We start from the raw sequence: 23,536 nt of genomic DNA on the forward strand, positions 1-23,536 counted from the left end.
GTAAAGTGGCCTTTACTGGTTCTAACAGCAGACCTATCAGCTTGCTGCCAGCTCTTAGCAAACTGTTGGGAAAAATTGGTGTTTGACCAAATACAATGTGTTATTTCTCTGTAAACAAATTAACAACAGACTTTCAGCATGCATATAGAGATGGGCACTCAACATGTACTGCACTGACACAAATGACTGATGATTGGTTGAAAGAAATTGATAATATGAAGATTGTGGGAGCTGTACTGTTAGATTTCAGTGCAGCCTTTGATATTACTGACCATAGCCTGTTGTTTGAGGAAACATACAGAGACTGTGGTCTCAATAAATAAATAGGTCTGTATGGAGGAGTGGGCCAAGATCCCTGCTGCAGTGTGTGCAAACCTGGTCAAGAACTACAGGAAACGTATGATCTCTGTAATTGCAAACAAAGGTTTCTGTACCAAATATTAAGTTCTGCTTTTCTGATGTATCAAATACTTATGTCATGCAATAAAATGCTAATTAATTACTTAAGAATCATACAATGTGATTTTCTGGATTTTTGTTTTAGATTCCGTCTCTCGCAGTTGAAGTGTACCTATGATAAAAATTACAGACCTCTACATGCTTTGTAAGTAGGAAAACCTGCAAAATCGGCAGTGTATCAAATACTTGTTCTCCCCACTGTATGTATTATGGCTCTTCAACCTCTGCCATATCGTGGATTCAGAGATTCTATCTAAAGGATCTCAAAGGCTTTTCTTTAACGGAAGCTTCTCTATTGTCAAACATCTCTTCATTTTCTATTTTTACTAATGACCTTCCACTGGCATTAAACAAAGTGTCCATGTACGCTGATGATTCAATACGCAACCACAGCTAATGAAGTCTTAACAAAGACTTGCAGTCTGTTTTGGAATGGTTGGCCAGTAATAAACTGGTCCTGAACATCTCTAAAACTGAGAGCATTGAATTTGGTACCAGTCATTCTCTAAATTCTAGACGTCAGCTGAATCTGGTAATGAAGGGTTTGTCTGTTGAATAAGTTGAAGAGACTCAATGACTTGGTGTTACCTTACATGCTGACCACCATTGCAAGCATGTTGATTTTTGTCCACCCACACCAGACGCGATCAGGACACACAGGTTGAAATATCAAAGCAAACTCTGAACCAACTATATTCATTTTTGGACAAGTTGAAAAGCATTAAACATTTATGTCAATTTAGCTATATAGCTTGATGTTGCTAACTAATTTCTGCTGGGATAGAGCCTGGCTACGCAGACACTCGTTGACGTGCCTGAGCAGTGTTGGTGAAATGATTGAATAACGTGTGTGTACATTTATTTTTGCAACGCTCATGGCAGTGTGGTCAGCATGTCAGATTGTAAACTTTCATGGTCAAAACATATATGGGAGTCCTTTCCTCCCCCAGTCTCTTCCCTATGTGCTGTCCTTCTGGCAGCATTATGGGACTTGTACAGCTGGTGAGCAATCAGCCCTTGATTACTCCTCAATCCCCAATCAGCCCCAATTAGACCTGGCCCGGAGAGCCTGTCGAGACCTGGCACGTCCAGCAGATGGAGCCATCGCCTCGTGATGTTTACTCCGTCTGTCGCCAGGCCTCGACGAGTCTCCCCCTGGTGGCTGACCTGACAATGTACATACAAATATATATTAATCAAAGAAAATATTTCAAAAATCTCACAAATGAATACTATTCAACCATTGAAACAACTGCATTAGCTCGGATATAAAATAATATAACTATAAAGACTGGTATTTCACTTACCAGTCTAATGTAGTGTCCTCTCCTTTAGCTGTTGTCTATGACACTTTCCGGGTAGATTTCTGCTAGAATATCGTCCAAAATCTGTATACCTGGACTTTGATTTAGATTTTCCAGTATTAGTAGCTGTATTGTAAGTTCAAAATTTGCAAAACAGTTTTCGTAACTCACGGATATGCGTAACACGCTTCGACATGCGTAAATGTCAAAACGCTACTTGACTCATACGCGCAAGATTAGCTGAAAGAGTTGTCTTCCACCTACTCTCGTAAAGCACAGCTCATTGGTTATCTAGCTAGTTAGGTTTCAAAATGATAGGTGTTCATTTGACAAAGATACCGTCAATCAGGTGAACACCGCCCGTGTCATCGGCTCACAATGATGTCGTACCTTCCTGGCTAAAATGGGTTTTCCAGTGGATATACTAAATGCAGAATGACATAGCAAAGGCTGGATCATTTTTAGAGGGTCTGAGTAATAACTTCTAATGCATTTTGATTGGTTCAAACAACGTCAAACAAGTTGAACGAGTGGAAATACCAAATCGATCGTGCTTACTATATGTGTCACACCCTGATCTGTTTCACCTGTCTTTGTGATTGTCTCCACCTCCTTCCAGGTGTTGCCCATCTTCCCCATTATCCCCTGTGTATGTATACCTGTGTTCTCTGTTTGTCTGTTATCAGTTCGTCTTTTTTGTCAAGCCAACCAGCGTTTGTGTCTGTGAGTATAACAGAACTGATATTGCAGGTGAAACCCTGAGAAAAATCAAACCAGGAAGTGGCTTCTATTTTGAAAACTCCATGTTCCATAGCCTCCCATTGCTCCATTTAAAGGGATATCAACCAGATTCCTTTTCCTTTCACTTCATCAAGGTGTCAACAGTCTTCAGACATAGTTTCAGGCTTTTATTTTGAAAAATGAGCCAGAAAGATAACATCGTGTCAGGTGGTCCATGAGTTTTGCTCGCGCAACAGAATTTGGACAGCTATTGTTTTTCCCTCTCCTACTGATAAAGACATTTGTGGTTGATATACAGTGCCTTGCGAAAGTATTTCGGCCCCCTTGAACTTTGCGACCTTTTGCCACATTTCAGGCTTCAAATATAAAGATATAAAACTGTATTTTTTTGTGAAGAATCAACAACAAGTGGGACACAATCATGAAGTGGAACGACATTTATTGGATATTTCAAACTTTTTTAACAAATCAAAAACTGAAAAATTGGGCGTGCAAAATTATTCAGCCCCCTTAAGTTAATACTTTGTAGCGCCACCTTTTGCTGCGATTACAGCTGTAAGTCACTTGGGGTATGTCTCTATCAGTTTTGCACATCGAGAGACTGAAATTTTTTCCCATTCCTCCTTGCAAAACAGCTCGAGCTCAGTGAGGTTGGATGGAGAGCATTTGTGAACAGCAGTTTTCAGTTCTTTCCACAGATTCTCGATTGGATTCAGGTCTGGACTTTGACTTGGCCATTCTAACACCTGGATATGTTTATTTTTGAACCATTCCATTGTAGATTTTGCTTTATGTTTTGGATCATTGTCTTGTTGGAAGACACATCTCCGTCCCAGTCTCAGGTCTTTTGCAGACTCCATCAGGTTTTCTTCCAGAATGGTCCTGTATTTGGCTCCATCCATCTTCCCATCAATTTGAACCATCTTCCCTGTCCCTGCTGAAGAAAAGCAGGCCCAAACCATGATGCTGCCACCACCATGTTTGACAGTGGGGATGGTGTGTTCAGGGTGATGAGCTGTGTTGCTTTTACGCCAAACATAACGTTTTGCATTGTTGCCAAAAAGTTCAATTTTGGTTTCATCTGACCAGAGCACCTTCTTCCACATGTTTGGTGTGTCTCCCAGGTGGCTTGTGGCAAAAATATTCAGTTTTTGATTTGTTAATAAATGTCGTTCCACTTCATGATTGTGTTCCACTTGTTGTTGATTCTTCACAAAAAAATACAGTTTTATATCTTTATGTTTGAAGCCTGAAAAGCCTGAAATGTCGCAAAGTTCAAGGGGGCCGAATACTTTTGCAAGGCACTGTATTATCGATTATATATTTTAAAAACAACCTGAGGAATGATTATAAAAACGTTTGACATGTTTCTGTGGACATTACGGATATTATTTGGAATTTGTCTGCGTTGTCGTGAATGCTCTTTCCTGTGGATTTCTGAACATAATGCGCCAAACAAACGGAGGTATTTTGGATATAAAAATAATCTTTATGGAACAAAAGGAACATTTGTTGTGTAACTGGGAGTCTCGTGAGTGAAAACATCCGAAGATCATCAAAGGTAATTTCATTGCTTTTATGATTTTCGTGACCAAGCTACCTGATGCTAAGTGTACTTCATGTTTTGTCATGCGATCGATAAACTTACACAAACGCTTGGATTGCTTTCGCTGTAAAGCATCATTTCAAAATCTGAGTCAACAGGTGGATTAACAAAAGGCTAAACCGTGTTTTGCAATATTGCACTTGTGATTTCAATATTATTTGACTGAGGCGCTATGCTATTCAGCGGTTGCTGATGACAATTATCCCGCTTAAGGGATGGGTAGCGTCAAGATTAAAACCTTCCCTAAGCAGAAACCTGTGGATTGATGGCAGCATTCACACAAAACTGAAAGCACTCACCACCGTAATTAATCATGGCAAGGCGACTGGAAACATGACAGAAGACAAACAGTGTAATTATTCACTCCGTAAGGCAATCGAACAAGAAAAGCGTCAGTATAGAGACAAAGTGGAGTCACAATTCAACGGCTCAAACACGAGATGTATGTGGCAGGGTCTACAGACAATCACGGATTACAAAAATAAAACCAGCCCTTTCGCGGACATCGACATCCTTGCTTCCAGACCAATTAAACAACTTCTCTGTGCTCTTTGAGGACAATACAGTGCCACCGACACGTCTCGCTACCAAAGACTGTGAGCTCTCCATCGCCGTGGTTGATGTGAGTAAAACATTTAAACGTGTTAACCCTCGCAAGGCTGTCAGCCCAGACGGTATCCCTAGCTGCGACCTCAGAGCATACGCAGACCAGCTGGCTGAGGTGTCCCAGTCTGCTGTCCCCACAAGCTTCAAGAGGACTACTGTTGTTCCTGTTCCCAAGAAAGCTAAGATAACTGAAATAAATGTCTATAGCCCCATAATACTCTCTTCTATCATCATGAAGTACTTTGAGAGACTAGTCAAGGATCATACCACCTCCACACCACCTGATACTCTAGACCCCATTCCAATTTGCTTACCGCCCCAATAGGTCCACAGACGGTGCAATCGCCAACACACTACACACTGCCCTATCCCGTCTGGACAAGAGGAATACCTTTGTAAGAATGCTGTTCATTGACTACAGTCAGCATTTAACACCATAGTATCCTCCAAACTTATCAAACTCACCCTGGGTCTCGACCTCACCCCACCCTGTGCAACTGGGTCCTGGACTTTCTGAAGGGCCGCCCCCAGGTGGTGAAGGTAGGAAACAACATCTCCACCCCGCTGATCCTCTACACTGGTTCCCCACAAGGGTGCGTTCTCAGCCCCTCCTGTACTCCCTGTTCACCTATGACTGCGTGGCCACGCACGCCTCCAACTCAATCATCAGGTTTGCAGACGACACTACAGTGGTAGGCTTAATTACCAACAACGACGAGACAGCCTACGTAGAGGAGGTGAGGGACCTCAGAGTGTGGTGTCAGGAAAATAACCTCTCACTCAATGTCATCAGCAAAACAAAAGAGATGATTGTGGACTTCAGAAAACAGCAATGGGAGCACCCCCCCCCCTATCCACATCGATGGGACAGCAGTGGAGAAGGTGGAAAGTGTTAAGTTCCTCTGTGTTCATATCACCGACAAACTGAAATGGTCCACGCACACAGACAGTGTGGTGAAGAAGGCGCAACTGCGCCTCTTCAACCTCAGGTGGCTGAAAAAATGTGGCTTGTCACCAAAAAACCTCACTAACTTTTACAGATGCACAATTGAGAGCATCTTGTCGGGGTGTATCACCGCGTGGTATGGCAACCAGGACACCTACAACACCCGATGTTACAGGAAGGCAAAAAATACCCAATCCACTACCTGTTCATCCCGCTTCTATCCAGAAGGTGAGGACAAAAACAGCGTCTATCTGAAGGCCATCAGATTGTTAAACAGCCACCACTGGCACAGAGAGGTGGCTGCCTACCTACAGACTTGATATCAATGACCGCTTTAATAAATGGAACAAGAATGTTTACATATCTCGCATTACTCATCTCATATGTATATACTGTATACAGTATCCTTCACTATCTATTCTTTGCTATCTATTGCATCATAGCTTCTCTGTCACTGCTAATCCATATATTTCATACTTGGAAAGGGAAGAGAATTTATTTTACTAGATTGTGTATATTAGGTTTTGTTTTTGGAATTTGTTAGATATTACCTGTTGGATACTGCTGCACTGTCGGATCTAGAAGCATAAGCATTTCGCTACACATTGCAATAACATCTGCTAACCACGTGTACCAATAAAATTTGATTTGACATATCAATACATACACGCAATATCTAGGTAAAATATGTGAGAGGAGTTGGGCTGTGAGGTGTTGCTTTATCTGGGGTTTTTTAAACTAGGTTTGCTGTTATTTGAAACAATATGAGATGGAAGATAGGTCCATACAATAATGTCTCTGTATAATACTGTATGCTTTCTTGAATTTGTTCTGGATTTGGGGGGACAGTGAAAATACTTCTGGTGTCTGGTGGGGTAAGTGTGTGTGTCAAAGCTGTGTGTAAGTTGACGATGCAAACTATTTGGAATTTCCAACACATTAATGTGTCTTATAAGAAGAAGTGATGCAGTCAGTCTCTCCTCAGCTTTTATCCAAGAGAGACTGGTATGCATAGTATTTATATTATTCCTATTATTATTATTATTATATTATTACATTATATGATTACAATGAAGAGACAGACGCGCCGCTGCAGCTTAAAAACTTCTTATGGATCAGTGTCCCGTCAAATGTTAGTGCTCAATATGCAGAATGTGATCAAAATGTCGTTTTAAACAACAACAAATCAATCGGTACATGTAAGTGTCTTATATGTGCAGAAAGCTTAAATTCTTGTTAATCTAACCGCAGTGTCCAATTTACAGTAGCTATTACAGTGAAATAATACCATGCTATTGTTTGAGAATAGTGCACAACAACAAAACACTTTTTTCACCTTCGACAGGTTTGATACATTCACCTCTGAATGTGAATAACTTACTTACATTCTGAAATCGTGTTCTGATTTGTCATCCTAAGGGTCCCAGAGATAAAATGTAGCATAGTTTTGTTTGATAAAATCCTATAAAGGTCCGTATTATCAGGTACCAAGGCATTCAGCCAATGTTTGGACTCTCTATAACCAGGCCACGAAGCAATTCCTTGTGCAAACTGATGGTATCTCCCTGGGTGGAGATGGCGTTGCACAGCTGACCCGGCTCTGCTATCAGGTATCAAGGTAAGACCCAGATGCAGACCATGTCAAAGTAATAATGTTGATTACAGCAACAGGGGCGAAGGTACAGGACGGCAGGCAGGCTCAAGGTCAGGCAGAGGTCGATAATCCAGAGGTGGGGCAAAGGTACAGACAGCAGGTTCAGGGTCAGGACAGGCAAGGGTCAAAACCAGGAGGATGAGAAAAGAGAGACTGGGGAAGAGCAGGAGTTTAAAGTTTTGGAAACTTTAGAGTGTTTTCTATTCTAATCTGTCAATTATATGCATATTCTAGCATCTGGTCCTGAGAAATAGGCTGTTTACTTTGGGAACGTTATTTTTCCAAACATTAAAAATAGTGCCCCCCTAGCTTCAAGAGGTTAATAGTCACAGTGGGTACAACATCTCCTATACACTTCCATATAAACTCCCTGGAGTTCCATATAAACTCACTGGAGCCGCCAGAGCTGCCAGTCTGTAAGAAGCCGCCAGAGCTGTCAGCCTATATGGAGCAGCCAGAGCTGCCAGTCAGCGTGGAGCAGCCAGAGCCGCCAGTCAGCATGGAGCAGCCAGATCCGTCAGTCTACCAGGATCCGCCAGTCAGCCAGGCTCTTCCAGATCTGCCAGTCAGCCAGACTCTTCCAGATTTGCCAGTCATCCAGACTCTTCCAGATCTGCCAGTCAGCCAGACTCTTCCAGATCTGCCAGTCAACCAGACTCTTCCAGATCTGCTAGTCAACCAGACTCTTCCAGATCCGCCAGTCAACCAGACTCTTCCAGATCCGCCAGTCAACCAGACTCTTCCAGATCCGCCAGTCAACCAGACTCTTCCAGATCCGCCAGTCGGCCAGGATCTGCCAGTCGGCCAGGAACTGCCAGTCGGCCAGGATCCGCCAGTCAGCCAGGATCCGCCAGTCAGGATCTGGTAGATCCATCAACCTGCCTGAGCTTCCTCTCACTCCTGAGCTTCCTCTCACTCCTGAGCTTCCTCTCACTCCTGAGCTTCCTCTCACTCCTGAGCTTCCTCTCAGTCCCGAGCTTCCCCTCAGTCTCGAGCTTCCCCTCAGTCCCGAGCTGCCTCAGTCCCGAGCTGCCCCTCAGTCCCGATCTGCTCCTCAGTCCAGTGGGGTTCTGGGTGAGGACTACTAGGCCATGGTCGGCGGCGAGGGTGGACTATCCAGGGACGCGAGGGTGGGGGACTAAGACTACGGTGAAGTGGGGGCCACGTCCAGCACCAGAGCCGCCACCGCGGACAGATGCCCAACCAGACCCTCCCCTATAGGTTCAGGTTTTGCGGCCGGAGTCCGCACCTTTGGGGGGGTACTGTCACACCCTGACCATAGTTTGCTTTGTATGTTTCTATGTTTTGGTTGGTCAGGGTGTGAGCTGAGTGGGCATTCTATGTTGGAAGTCTTGTTTGTCTGTTTCTATGTCTGGCCTGATATGGTTCTCAATCAGAGGCAGGTGTTAGTCATTGTCTCTGATTGGGAACCATATTTAGGTAGCCTGGGTTTCACTGTGTTTGTTGGGTGATTGTTCCTGTCTTTGTGTTTTGCACCAGATAGGGCTGTTTTGAGTTCTCACGTTTATTGTTTTCGTTAGTTTATTCATGTATAGCGTCTTCATTAAAGAAACATGAATAACCACCACGCTGCGTTTTGGTCCTCCTCTCCTTCACCACAAGAGAACCGTTACATGTACGGACTTCGACAGCCTGTCCCAAGATATTCTGTTTCAAGGAAACATGGCTGTGTTACAATCCCGGATATTTCTTTGGAAAGTAAATCTTGCCCTAAGAAGCAGTGCATGGTGTGTGTGCCTCACTAGAAGACCGCTCCAGGACACCTCTCCTCGAAGATGTTGTTTTGGGTTGGCCTCTGGATCAGTTCAAATTCCCTGGGAGGTGCAGACAAAGAATCTGCTATGGGAAAGTTGGATTCCTGATCATAGTGCTGGTTGTGCTGATAAGTTGACATCTCTCTGATATCCAATAGTTCTTCCCGCCTGTATTTAATAACACTTAAGGTTTTCTGGGATAACAATGTAAGAAATAATACATTAAAAAAACTACACCGTTTCCTAAGGACTTGAATCGTCTCTATCGGCGCCATCTTGCTATGTGTACCATTTTTAAATGTAGTTGTTCTGTCCTTGAGCTGTTCTTGTCTATTAATGTTCTGTATTATGTCACGTTTTATGTTTTGTGTTGGACCCCAGGAAGAGTAAGCAGCTTCTTTTGCAACAGCTAATGAAGATCCTAATAAAATACCAAATGGGTTTTGGCCATCGTCTTTTAGCTCAAAAAAGTGGATTTTTACTTGTGTTGACGTTTAAGACCGTCTCGAAGGTACCACCAAGTATTTTACCTGCCAAGCTCTGACTGTCCCGCTGAGAAATGTAAGTTGCCCTTAACCACACAGACATTCTAGGGATATAAAGTGATGTAATGGTGGGGGTGGGGGGGCCTAGTGTAATTGGCCTAGTGTTGTCCAGGTTAGGGGAGGGTTTGGCCGGCCCGGGATGTCCTTGTCCTATCGCGCTCTAGCGACTCCTTTGGCAAGTCGGTCGCAATGCATGCTGACTTCGGTCACCAGTTGTACGGTGTTTCCTCAGACACATTGGTACGGCTGGCTTCCGGGTTAAGCGAGCAGTTTGTCAAGAAGCAGTGCGGCTTGGCAGAGCTGTGTTTCGGAAGATGCATGGCTCTCGATCTTCGCCTCTCCCGAGTCCGTACTGGAGTTGCAGCGACGGGACAAGACTGTAACTACCAATTGGATATCACAAAATTGGGGAGAAAAGTTAAGAATAAACTCTCATTTTCAATGATGGCCTAGGAATAGTGGGTTAACTGCCTTGTCAGGGGAAGAACAACAGATTGTTACCTAGTCAGCGCAGGGATTTTATCTAGCAAACTTTTGGTTACTGGCCAAAACCCTCTAACCACTAGGCTACCTGCCGCCCCAGGTAGCCTCCATCTTGTACACAGGTCACACAGTGTACTGTATAATCTTACAGGTTTCATAGAGGGGTTGGATTTATTCTGAGGCCAACAAAGACAGAAGAATCTATTCACTTTGAAGCTTTGAAGACACCACTGAACTTTATTGAATTGAACCATCCATTTTTAATAATAGAAAGAAGGAAGGGGAAGAGGAGAAGGGGAAGGAAGAAGAGAAGAGAAAGAAGAGGAGAAAGAGAAGGAAGAGGAGAAGAAGGAAGAAGAGAAGAAAAATATTTTTCGATATTTTTTAAAGATAGCCATATCAAATATGCTATATTTTCACTATTCATATTAATGTTTTTCAATATTTATAAATTAATGTAAACATATTTCAATTGGTCACTATCATTCCATGCCCCAGGATATGTTAACTGGTTGCTATCATTCCTTACCACATGATACTTTAGCTGGTGACTATCATTCCTTACCACATGATACTTTAGCTGGTGACTATCATTCCTTACCACATGATACTTCACCTGGTGACTATCATTCCTTACCACATGATACTTCAGCTGGTGACTATCATTCCTTACCACATGATACTTCAGCTGGTGACTATCATTCCTTACCACATGATACTTTAGCTGGTGACTATCATTCCTTACCACATGATACTTTAGCTGGTGACTATCATTCCTTACCACATGATACTTTAGCTGGTGACTATCATTCCTTACCACATGATACTTTAGCTGGTGACTATCATTCCTTACCACATGATACTTTAGCTGGTGACTATCATTCCTTACCACATGATACTTTAGCTGGTGACTATCATTCCTTACCACATGATACTTTAGCTGGTGACTATCATTCCTTACCATATGATACTTTAGCTGGTGACTATCATTCCTTACCACATGATACTTTAACAGGTGACTATCCGGGAGCACTCTGTTGCTGCATGAATCTGGGACAAGTAAACAATGATTCACCTTCAGAGGGTTTTGAAGTCAGCAGATTTCTATTGTATTCATTGTTTTTTTCAGTTTATCGAACAACATCACCAAATTGAAAGGAGCTTGAAGCGAGACATGCTGACTTAAATACAGAAATAATAACAGATGTTGGGTGCAGTTCTCTGAATACCTCAGGGAACGCACCCTCAGAGACTTCAGTATACGGCAAAAAAATTAAATACTGTCACTAAAATACGGAGACTAAAAAAATCAGAAAGGGAATTTTTGGAAATACTTGCAGACCCATTTTACAACTCACTAGACTCCTGTGTAACGGCTGTCGGTTGAAGAAGGTGCGTGGCTGAGCGTGGCTGCACCTATGAGGTGCACCTCGGAAACCAGATTGCATAGTGGAGAAGGTACGGTAGGATTCGAAGTGGTCAGTGATCTGTTTGTTAACTTGGCTTTTGAATATTTTAGAACGGCAGGGCAGGATTAATATAGGTCTATAACAGTGTGGGTCTAGAGTGTCTCCCCCTTGATGAGGGGGATGACCACAGCAGCTTTCCAATCTTTGGGGATCTCAGAGAGGTTGAACAGGCTAGTAATAGGGGTTGCAACAATTTCAGCGGATAATTTTAGAAAGAGAGGGTCCAGATTGTCTAGCCCAGCTGATTTGTAGGGATCCAGATTTTGCAGCTCTTTCAGAACATCAGCTGTCTGGATTTGGGTGAAGGAGAAGCCGGGGGGGGTGGCTTAGGCAAGTTGCTGCTGGGGGTGCAGAGCTGTTGACTGGGATAGGGGTAGCCAGGTGGAAAGCATGCCCAGCCGGGAAAAAAAAGCTTATTAAAGTGACCGATTATCGTAGATTTATCGGTGGTGACAGTGTTTCTTAGCCTCAGTGCAGTGGGCAGCTGGAAGGAGGTGCTCTTATTCTCCATGGACTTTACAGTGTCTTTTTGGAATTAGTGCTACAGGATGCAAATTTCTGTTTGAAAAGCTTGCAATATCCTTCCAGGATACCCAGGCCAGGTCAATTAGAAAGGCCTGCTCGCAGCATTGTTTTAGGGAGCGTTTGACAGTGATGAGGGGTGGTCGTTTGACGGCGGACCCATTCTGGCCGCAGGCAATGAGGCTGTGATCACTGAGATCCTGGTTGAAGACAGCAGATGTGTATTTAGAGGGCAAATTGGTCAGGATGATATCTTGGAGTGTGCCCATGGTTACGGATTTAGGGTTGTACCTGGTAGGTTCCTTGAAAATTTGTGTGAGATTGAGGGCATCTATCTTAGATTGTAGGACGGCTGGGGTGTTAAGCATATCCCAGTTTAGGTCACCTAACAGTATGAACTCTGAGGATAGATGGGGGCCAATCAATTCACATATGGTGTCCAGGGCACAGCTGGGGGCTGAGAGGGGTCTGTAACAAGCGGCAACGGTGGGAGACTTGTTTCTGGAAAGGTGGATTTTTAAAAGTAGAAGCTTGAATTGTTTGGGTACAGACCTGGATAGTATGACAGAACTCTGCAGGCTATCTCTGCAGTAGATTGCAACTCCGCCCCCTTTGGCAGTTCTATCTTGTTGGAAAATGTTGTAGTTGGGGATGGAAATTTCAGAATTTGTGGTGGCCTTCCTAAGCGGGGATTCAGACACGGCTAGGACATCAGGGTTGAGGGAGTGTGCTAAAGCATTGAATAAAACAAGCTTAGGAAGGAGGCTTCTGATGTGTTAACATGCATGAAACCAAGGCTTTTATGGTTACAGAAGTCAACAAATGAGAGCACCTGGGGAATAGGAGTGGTGCTGGGTGCTGCAGGGTTAACCTCTACATCAGCAGAGGAACAGAGGAGGAGTAGGATAAGGGTATGGCTAAAGGCTAAAGGCTATAAGAACTGGTTGTCTAGTGCGTTCGGAACAGAACGTAAAAGGAGCAGATTTCTTGGTGTGGAAGAATAAATTCAAGGCATAATGCATAGACAATGGTATGGTAAGTTGTGAGTACAGTGGCGGTAAACCTAGGCATCGAGTGACGATGAGAGAGGTTTTGTCTCTAGAGGCACCAGTTAAGCCAGGTGAAGTCAAAATGGCTATCTAAGGCATGTCGGGCAGGGCAGGAGAATCTACAGTGAAATAAGACAATAATAACTAATTAAAACAGCAATATACAAGGCATACTGACATTAGGGAGATGCAACAAGAGTGTGTTTGCTCACTGAGCTAAAGGCATACTGACATTAAAGGGCATCCTGATGACAGCAAGAGTGTGTTTGCTCACTGAGCTGGAAAGGCATACTGACAGCAGCACAGATGCAACAAGAGTGTGTTTGCCAGACCTGACAGCACAGAAAGGCATTTACTGAGCCAGGCAGCCAGACCTGCAGCACAGACTGGGTTTGCTCAGGCAGCCAGCTAAAGACACAGGGGTTTAAGTCAGGGCAGGCCTGGCCTGACAGCCCAGAGACCAGGTGAGCCAGAGCTGGAGCCAGACAGCCATACCTGACAGCACAGACACCAGGGGATTTAGAGTCAGAGCCAGGCAGCCAGACCTGACAGCACAGACACCAGGGGATTTACAGTCAGAGCCAGGCAGCCAGACCTGACAGCACAGACACCAGGGGATTTACAGTCAGAGCCAGGCAGCCAGACCTGACAGCACAGACACCAGGGGAGTTAGAGTCAGAGCCAGGCAGCCAAACCTGACAGCCCAGACACCAGGGGATTTAGAGTCAGAGCCAGGCAGCCATACCTGACAGCACAGACACCAGTGGATTTAGAGTTGGCTCCCAGCCTTCCCTCCCTTCTTCCCACCCTCCCGTCCTCCCTTTCTGCCACCCTCCGTCCCAATCTCCCTGTTTCACTCCCTCCCTGTTTCCCTCCCTCACACCCTCCCTTCCTCCCTCCCTGTTTCCCTCCCTCACACCCTCCCTTCCTCCCTCCCTGTTTCCCTCCCTCACACCCTCCCTTCCTCTCTCCCTGTTACCCTTCCTCCCTTCCCCCTCAGAAAGCCCCAGCCTCCCTCCCTAGGCCTGGTCAGAATGCCCCAGCCAAAGCCCTGGGCCTAGTCAGAAAGCCCCAGCCAAAGCTGAAAGCCTGGGTCAGACCCAGATTATGATTAGTAATACAGTATGAGTAGTATTTTTGATTTCACCCTCTGCTGGTAAAGGGGTGGCAGGTAGCCTAGTGGTTAGAGGGGAGGGGCGGCAGGTAGCCTAGTGGTTAGAGGGGAGGGGCGGCAGGTAGCCTAGTGGTTAGAGGAGGCAGGTAGCCTAGTGGTTAGAGGGGATGGCAGGTAGCCTAGTGGCGGCAGGTAGCCTAGTGGTTAGAGGGTTGGCAGGTAGCCTAGTGGTTAGAGGGGAGGCAGGTAGCCTAGTGGTTAGAGGGGTGGCAGGTAGCCTAGTGGTTAGAGGGGAGGCAGGTAGCCTAGTGGTTAGAGGGGATGGCAGGTAGCCTAGTGGTTAGAGAGGGTGGCAGGTAGCCTAGTGGTTAGAGGGGAGGCAGGTAGCCTAGTGGTTAGAGGGGATGGCAGGTAGCCTAGTGGTTAGAGGGAGGCAGGTAGCCTAGTGGTTAGAGGGGAGGCAGGTAGCCTAGTGGTTAGAGGGGAGGCAGGTAGCCTAGTGGTTAGAGGAGTGGCAGGTAGCCTAGTGGTTAGAGGGGAGGCAGGTAGCCTAGTGGTTAGAGGGGAGGCAGGTAGCCTAGTGGTTAGAGGGGAGGCAGGTAGCCTAGTGGTTAGAGGGGCGCCAGGTAGCCTAGTGGTTAGAGGGGAGGCAGGTAGCCTAGTGGTTAGAGGGGTTGGCAGGTAGCCTAGTGGTTAGAGGGGAGGCAGGTAGCCTAGTGGTTAGAGGGGAGGCAGGTAGCCTAGTGGTTAGAGGGGAGGCAGGTAGCCTAGTGGTTAGAGGGGATGGCAGGTAGCCTAGTGGTTAGAGGGGAGGCAGGTAGCCTAGTGGTTAGAGGGGAGGCAGGTAGCCTAGTGGTTAGGGGGGGGGGCAGGTAGCCTAGTGGTTAGAGGGGAGGCAGGTAGCCTAGTGGTTAGAGGGGAGGCAGGTAGCCTAGTGGTTAGAGGGGCACCAGGTAGCCTAGTGGTTAGAGGGGAGGCAGGTAGCCTAGTGGTTAGAGGGGCGCCAGGTAGCCTAGTGGTTAGAGGGGAGGCAGGTAGCCTAGTGGTTAGAGGGGAGGCAGGTAGCCTAGTGGTTACAGGAGGCAGGTAGCCTAGTGGTTAGAGGGGAGGCAGGTAGCCTAGTGGTTAGAGGAGTGGTTAGGGGAGGCAGGTAGCCTAGTGGTTAGAGGGGTGGCAGGTAGCCTAGTGGTTAGAGGGGAGGCAGGTAGCCTAGTGGTTAGAGGGGAGGCAGGTAGCCTAGTGGTTAGAGGGGAGGCAGGTAGCCTAGTGGTTAGAGGGCGGCAGGTAGCCTAGTGGTTAGAGGGGAGGCAGGTAGCCTAGTGGTTAGAGGGGAGGCAGGTAGCCTAGTGGTTAGAGGGGAGGCAGGTAGCCTAGTGGTTAGAGGGGAGGCAGGGGGCGCCAGGTAGCCTAGTGGTTAGAGGGGCACCAGGTAGCCTAGTGGTTAGAGGGGAGGCAGGTAGCCTAGTGGTTAGAGGGGAGGCAGGTAGCCTAGTGGTTAGAGGGGGGTGGCAGGTAGCCTAGTGGATTAGAGGGGAGGCAGGTAGCCTAGTGGTTAGAGGGGCGGCAGGTAGCCTAGTGGTTAGAGGGGAGGCAGGTAGCCTAGTGGTTAGAGGGGAGGCAGGTAGCCTAGTGGTTAGAGGGGAGGCAGGTAGCCTAGTGGTTAGAGGGTAGGGGCGGCAGGTAGCCTAGTGGTTAGAGGGGGCAGGTAACCTAGTGGTTAGAGTGTAGGGGCGGCAGGTAGCCTAGTGGTTAGAGGGGAGGCAGGTAGCCTAGTGGTTAGAGTGTAGGGGCGGCAGGTAGCCTAGTGGTTAGAGGGGAGGCAGGTAGCCTAGTGGTTAGAGGGGAGGCAGGTAGCCTAGTGGTTAGAGGGAGGCAGGTAGCCTAGTGGTTAGAGTGTAGGGGCGGCAGTTAGCCTAGTGGTTAGAGCAGGGGAGGCAGGTAGCCTAGTGGTTAGAGTGTAGGGGCGGCAGGTAGCCTAGTGGTTAGAGGGGAGGCAGGTAGCCTAGTGGTTAGAGGGGAGGCAGGTAGCCTAGTGGTTAGAGTGTAGGGGCGGCAGGTAGCCTAGTGGTTAGAGGGGAGGCAGGTAGCCTAGTGGTTAGAGTGTAGGGGAGGCAGGTAGTCTAGTGGTTAGAGTGTAGAGGCAGCAGGGTAGCCTAGTGGTTAGAGGGGAGGCAGGTAGCCTAGTAGTTAGAGGGGAGGCAGGTAGCCTAGTGGTTAGAGTGTAGAGGCAGCAGGGTAGCCTAGTGGTTAGAGGGGAGGCAGGTAGCCTAGTGGTTAGAGTGTAGGGGCAGCAGGGTAGCCTAGTGGTTAGAGTGTAGGGGCGGCAGGTAGCCTAGTGGTTAGAGGGGAGGCAGGTAGCCTAGTGGTTAGAGGGGTGGAATAGTAACCGAAAGGTTACAAGATCAAATCCCTGATGTTGAAAATTGTTTTAAATCAAAGATGGTATATTTTCAATATACATGTAAATGTTTTTCAATATTAATAAATGAATGTAAAAAAAAATAACATGTGTAATCGAATTCTAAATACTGTACGTTACAGAGCAAGTGGCTTCATTTGACACCAATGTTTGATTAGCAACACTTCCTGATGAAACATTATGACATCTTAAAGGGGGCTTGGGTAAGGCCAAAATGTCACAGATATGCTATTATTATTAACTATTAACATGAATAACTATCATTATTAATAACTATTGTTATTTCTTAATAATTTCTCAATTATGCTTTTAGATACAAAACTGCTCATTTTAGAGTGGCCTTTTTACTGTCCCCAGCACAAGTAGCTCCTGTGTAATGATTATGCTGTTTAATCAGCTTATTGATATGCCACACCTGTCAGGTGTCTTTCACACATACACACACACACACACACATACACACACACACATACACACACATGCAAACACGCAAACACACGCACACACACATGCAAACACGCAAACACACGCACACACACAAACCTACATACATACACACACAAACATACATACATACACACACACACAAACTCACACACACACACAAACACACGCTCACACACAAACATACATAAATACACACACACAAACACACACACATACACACACACATGCAAACACGCAAACACACGCACACAAACATACATACATACACACACACACAAACTCACACACACACACCCACAAAAAACACACACATACAGGTCTGGGACCAGACTATTGTAGAACCCCACAACCACTGACAGTGGCTCCCCACAGGCTTGAGTTAATGTCCTTAATGAGTTCTAACCAACCTGTTGTAACTTGGTATCACACGTTTGGAGCCCAGTGGAACAGCTTCACCAAAGGGAAGAACTAGAGGGAGCTGCTGAATTAGGAAATGAGACTGCAGGAACCCATGGAGAAGCAACACTAATTAAACATTAGGAAATGAGACTGCAGGAACCCATGGAGAAGCAACACTAATTAAACATTAGGAAATGAGACTGCAGGAACCCATGGAGAAGCAACACTAATTAAACATTAGGAAATGAGACTGCAGGAACCAACTGAGAAGCAACACTAATTAAACATTAGGAAATGAGACTGCAGGAACCCATGGAGAAGCAACACTAATTAAACATTCTTAGCCCTAACATACCATCATTAGAACATGCCCCCTTGCCTCTGTTAGCTGACTGTTTCGTTTAAACCGCCAATCAGCATTCAAATTGCCATCAATAAATACAATTGTGTTCATTGTCCGTAGTTGAAACAATAACCAAGTGTTTATCGCGCCCCTGTTTTGTTTAGCATCTGAGGAATGAGGCTGGAGACATTTTGACACTCTCAAATGTATAGACAGAGCTATGGATGCAAGGACTGACCGTCCATGATATCAACATTATGTAGGAACACAGTCTGATACACAGTCTGATACAACACTATGTAGGAACACAGTCTGATACACAGTCTGATACAACACCATGTAGGAACACAGTCTGATACACAGTCTGATACAACACCATGTAGGAACACAGTCTGATACACAGTCTGATACAACACTATGTAGGAACACAGTCTGATACACAGTCTGATACAACACTATGTAGGAACACAGTCTGATACACAGTCTGATACACAGTCTGATACAACATTATGTAGGAACACAGTCTGATACAACACCATGTAGGAACACAGTCAGATACACAGTCTGATACAACACTATGTAGGAACAGTCTGATACAACACCATGTAGGAACACAGTCAGATACACAGTCTGATACACAGTCTGATACAACACTATGTAGGAACACAGTCTGATACACAGTCTGATACACAGTCTGATACACAGTCTGATGCAACACCATGTGGGAACACAGTCTGATACACAGTCTGATGCAACACTATGTGGGAACACAGTCTGATACACAGTCTGATACAACACTATGTAGGAACACAGTCTGATACACAGTCTGATACACAGTCTGATACAACACCATGTAGGAACACAGTCTGATACACAGTCTGATACAACACTATGTAGGAACACAGTCTGATACACAGTCTGATACACAGTCTGATACAACACTATGTAGGAACACAGTCTGATACACAGTCTGATACAACACTATGTAGGAACACAGTCTGATACACAGTCTGATACACAGTCTGATACAACACCATGTGGGAACACAGTCTGATACAACACCATGTGGGAACACAGTCTGATACAACACCATGTGGGAACACAGTCTGATACAACACCATGTGGGAACACAGTCTGATACAACACCATGTAGGAACACAGTCTGATACACAGTCTGATGCAACACTATGTAGGAACACAGTCTGATACAACACCATGTAGGAACACAGTCTGATACACAGTCTGATACACAGTCTGATACAACACCATGTAGGAACACAGTCTGATACACAGTCTGATATAACACTATGTAGGAACACAGTCTGATACACAGTCTGATGCAACACCATGTAGGAACACAGTCTGATACACAGTCTGATGCAACACCATGTGGGAACACAGTCTGATACACAGTCTGATACAACACTATGTAGGAACACAGTCTGATACACAGTCTGATACAACACCATGTAGGAACACAGTCTGATACACAGTCTGATACACAGTCTGATACAACATTATGTGGGAACACAGTCTGATGCAACACTATGTGTCACGCGTACTCCCGCTCTTTCCCCCCCGGTTCTCGAGGGCGCCAGGCTTGCCTGCATTACGCACTCCTGCAACCATCATTTACGCACACCTGCATTTCCCTCGTCAAACGCTTCAGCGAAATTGGACTCACCTGTTCTCACTCAATCAGCTGTTTATTACTCCCTCTATATTTGTCAGTTCCCCAGTACTGTTCCCACTGCTGCAGTGATTGTTATTTGTCTGTGTTTTACCCGCATGTTGGCGCTGTTCCTGTCTCCTTCCGTGTTCGTTCCATATTACATGTTTGACTCCCTGTACCTGCTTCGCCTCTCCAGCGTCATCCCTGTGACAGAATGCAGAAGCCACCACACGAAGCATCGGGGAGTACTGGCGTTCCGGTTGGTGGTGACGTCGGTCCTGGGTTGCCGTCGATGGAAACGGGGGTACCACGCCCTAACTGGCTCGAGAGGTTTCCTTGCACCAGTTGGCTCGGAAGGCGCACATCCCACGTCGGGCCTCAGCCGGATCGTCAGGCCTTATTCGCCCAGCCAGCCCAGGAGTTTTTAGTTTTGGTGATGACATTTGGGTGAATTCTGCCGGGGGTGCCTAAGCCAGCCTGTCAGGTTTCCACGCCCTGGCTGGCTTGAGAGGTTTCCTTGCCTTGGTTGGCTCGGCAGGTTTCCATCATACGTCATGCTCCACCGGATCATCGGGCTCCCTCGCCACAGCGGGATCGACAGGCGTCCTTGCCTTAGCTGGGGTGTTTACCCCCAGCCAACACTATGTTTACCCCCAGCCAAGTTTACCCCCAGCCAACACTATAGGAACACAGTCTGATACACAGTCTGATGCAACACTATGTAGGAACACAGTCTGATACACAGTCTGATGCAACACTATTGTGTTGAGAGCTGGGAGCTGGGATGGATTTTTGGGCAGAAAACATAAAACACAATGTTGAAATTTAGAGTTTGACACCTCAGGGATCTTGGCAGATGCGGTGTTGTTTTTTTAAAGAGAGATCCCTTCATGGCATTGTGATGGGCTCTTATTGGTCTATGGACAAGGAATGGAAAGATGGGAAATGAACACTGAAAGCTGTCATATTAACCGTGAAAGCCCAGAGAGTGCTGAGACCTTCTGATCAACATAATAATATGTTCATTCAACCCTAATCTCGCTAGCTCGGCTGACACTGATGTACATGAGAAGTACCCCCACCCCCCCTTCTCCATTCAGATTAATTTCCTGAGTTTCAGCAGTCATAACAAATCAGATTCATTAACTTTCTCTCCTTATTATTTTTAAGTTGTCACCGAGACACGTTTGTATTGGCCGTAGACCTCAAACTTCAGAATTACTTTCAATAATTGAATCATTGATTTATAAAATGTCGCCGAACTAACTAGGTCTAATGAAGAGGTTTATGGGGACTTAAATATATGCCTTAATGATCATCATGTTTTTTTTGTTGTTCATACTTCCTATTTGCCTAAAGGCTGCATGATGTTGCAATGAAACCATACAGCACATTAACATTCACAGTAACTCCCCTAACACTGTTACATTCAAGATGATCTAATTAATAGTTTATTACAACAACAACAACAACAAAAAGCCTGAAAACTAAAGAAACTTCAGATTTCTATTGTGACAATGTAACGGTTTTCTAGTGGTGATGAAAGAGAGTCGGACCAAACTGCAGCGTGTCGATTGCGATCCATGTTTAATATAACAAAGAAAACACGAACTTACAAAAAACAATAAACGAAACCGAAACAGCCTATCTGGTGCAAACTAACAACGAGTACACATAGGACACTAAGGACAATCACCCACGACCAACTCAAAGAATATGGCTGCCTAAATATGGTTCCCAATCAGAGACAACGATAAGCACCTGCCTCTGATTGAGAACCACTCCAGACAGCCATAGACCTTGCTAGACAACCCACTAAGCTACAATCCCAATACCACCACCAAAACCCCAAGACAAACACACCACAATTACAAAAACCCCATGCCACACCCTGGCCTGACCAAATACATAAAGATAAACACAAAATACTTTGACCAGGGCGTGACAGAACCCCCTAAGGTGCGGACTCCCGAACGCACCTCAAAACAATAGGGAGGGTCCGGGTGGGCGTCTGTCCATGGTGGCGGCTCCGGCGCGGGACGTGGACCCCACTCCTTTAATGTCTTAGTCCCCTCTCCCTTCGTCCCTGGATAGTCCACCCTCGCCGCCGACCATGGCCTAGTAGTCCTCACCCAGAAACCCACTGGACTGAGGAACAGATCGGGACTGAAGGACAGCTCGGGACCGAGGCAGCTCGGGACTGAGGGGAAGCTCGGGAGTGAGAGAAAGCTCAGGAGTGAGAGAAAGCTCAGGAGCTGAGAGAAAGCTCAGGAGTGAGAGAAAGCTCAGGAGTGAGAGAAAGCTCAGGAGTGAGAGGAAGCTCAGGCAGGTAGATAGATCTACCAGCTCCTGGCTGGCTGGTGGTTTCAGCAGATCCTGGCTGACTGGCAGATCCTGGCTGACTGGCAGATCTGGAAGAGTCTGGTTGACTGGCAGATCTGGAAGAGTCTGGTTGACTGGCAGATCTGGAAGAGTCTGGTTGACTGGCAGATCTGGAAGAGTCTGGTTGACTGGCAGATCTGGAAGAGTCTGGTTGACTGGCAGATCTGGAAGAGTCTGGTTGACTGGCAGATCTGGAAGAGTCTGGCTGACTGGCAGATCTGGAAGAGTCTGGCAGACTGGCGATGCTGGGCAGACCGGCGGCGCCGGGCAGACTGGCGGCGCCGGGCAGACTGGCGGCGCCGGGCAGACTGGCGACGCTGGGCAGACTGGCGACGCTGGGCAGACTGGCGGTGCTGGGCAGACTGACGACGCTGGGCAGACTGACGACGCTGGGCAGACTGGCGGTGCTGGGCAGACTGGCGATGCTGGGCAGACTGGCGATGCTGGGCAGACTGGCGATGCTGGGCAGACTGGCGATGCTGGGCAGACTGATGGCGCTGGGCAGACTGGCGTGCTGGGCAGATGGGGGCACTGGCGGCGCTGGGCAGACTGGCGGCACTAGCTGCTCCATATAGGCTGACAGCTCTGGCGGCTTCTTACAGACTGACAGCTCCGTGCAGACTGACAGCTCCGTGCAGACTGACAGCTCCGTGCAGACTGGCTGCTCCATGCAGACAAACAGACTGACAGCTCTGGCTGCTTCATGCAGACTGACAGCTCTGGCTGCTCCAAAAACTGGCTGCTTCATGCAGACTGGCAAAACGGGCTTTCATGTAGACTGACAGCTCTGGCTGCTCCATGGTGACTGACAGCTCTGGCTGCTCCATGTAGACTGACTGCTTCATGCAGACTGGCAGCTCGGGCTGCTTCATGCAGACTGGCAGCTCGGGCTGCTTCATGTAGACTGACAGATGCGGACTGACAGCTCTGGCTGCTCCATGCGGACTGACAGCTCTGGCTGCTCCATGTAGACTGGCTGCTTCATGCAGTAATACACATAAATTTACTCAAGACTTTCAAATACAAGTCGATAATACCGAGCCCACAATACAGACCGTAAATACAACAAACAAACACGCACAAAAACCATGGGAAAACAGAGGGTTAAATAATGAACATGTAATTGGGGAAATGAAACCAGGTGTGGCATCCCAGGTCTCCTCTGAGCGCTTAAACCATTCGCCCACCACAGGAGCCTCGATCTGGCTCTGATGCCAAGGTGCCAGAACTGCGGCTGATACCCCAGTACACACTGGAAGGGAGAGAGGTTAGTGGAAGAGTGGCAGAGTGAGTTTTGGGCCATCTCTGCCCAGGGGAACGCCGCCCACTCCCCCGGCCGGTCCTGGCAATAAGACTGCAGAAACCTACCCACATCCTGGTTTACTCTCTCCACCTGCCCGTTATTCTTGGGGTGAAAACCCGAGGTGAGGCTGACAGAGATCCCTAGACGTTCCATGAACGCCCTCCAGACCCTTGACGTGAACTGGGGACCTCGATCAGACACTATATCCTCAGGCACCCCGTAGTGCTGGAAGACGTGTGTAAACAGGGCCTCCGCCGTCTGTAGGGCCGTAGGGAGACCGGGCAAAGGAAGAAGACGG

The sequence above is a fragment of the Oncorhynchus tshawytscha genome, linkage group LG07 (genome assembly GCF_018296145.1).
Source record: "Oncorhynchus tshawytscha isolate Ot180627B linkage group LG07, Otsh_v2.0, whole genome shotgun sequence".
Classification (NCBI taxonomy): Eukaryota; Metazoa; Chordata; class Actinopteri; order Salmoniformes; family Salmonidae; genus Oncorhynchus; species Oncorhynchus tshawytscha.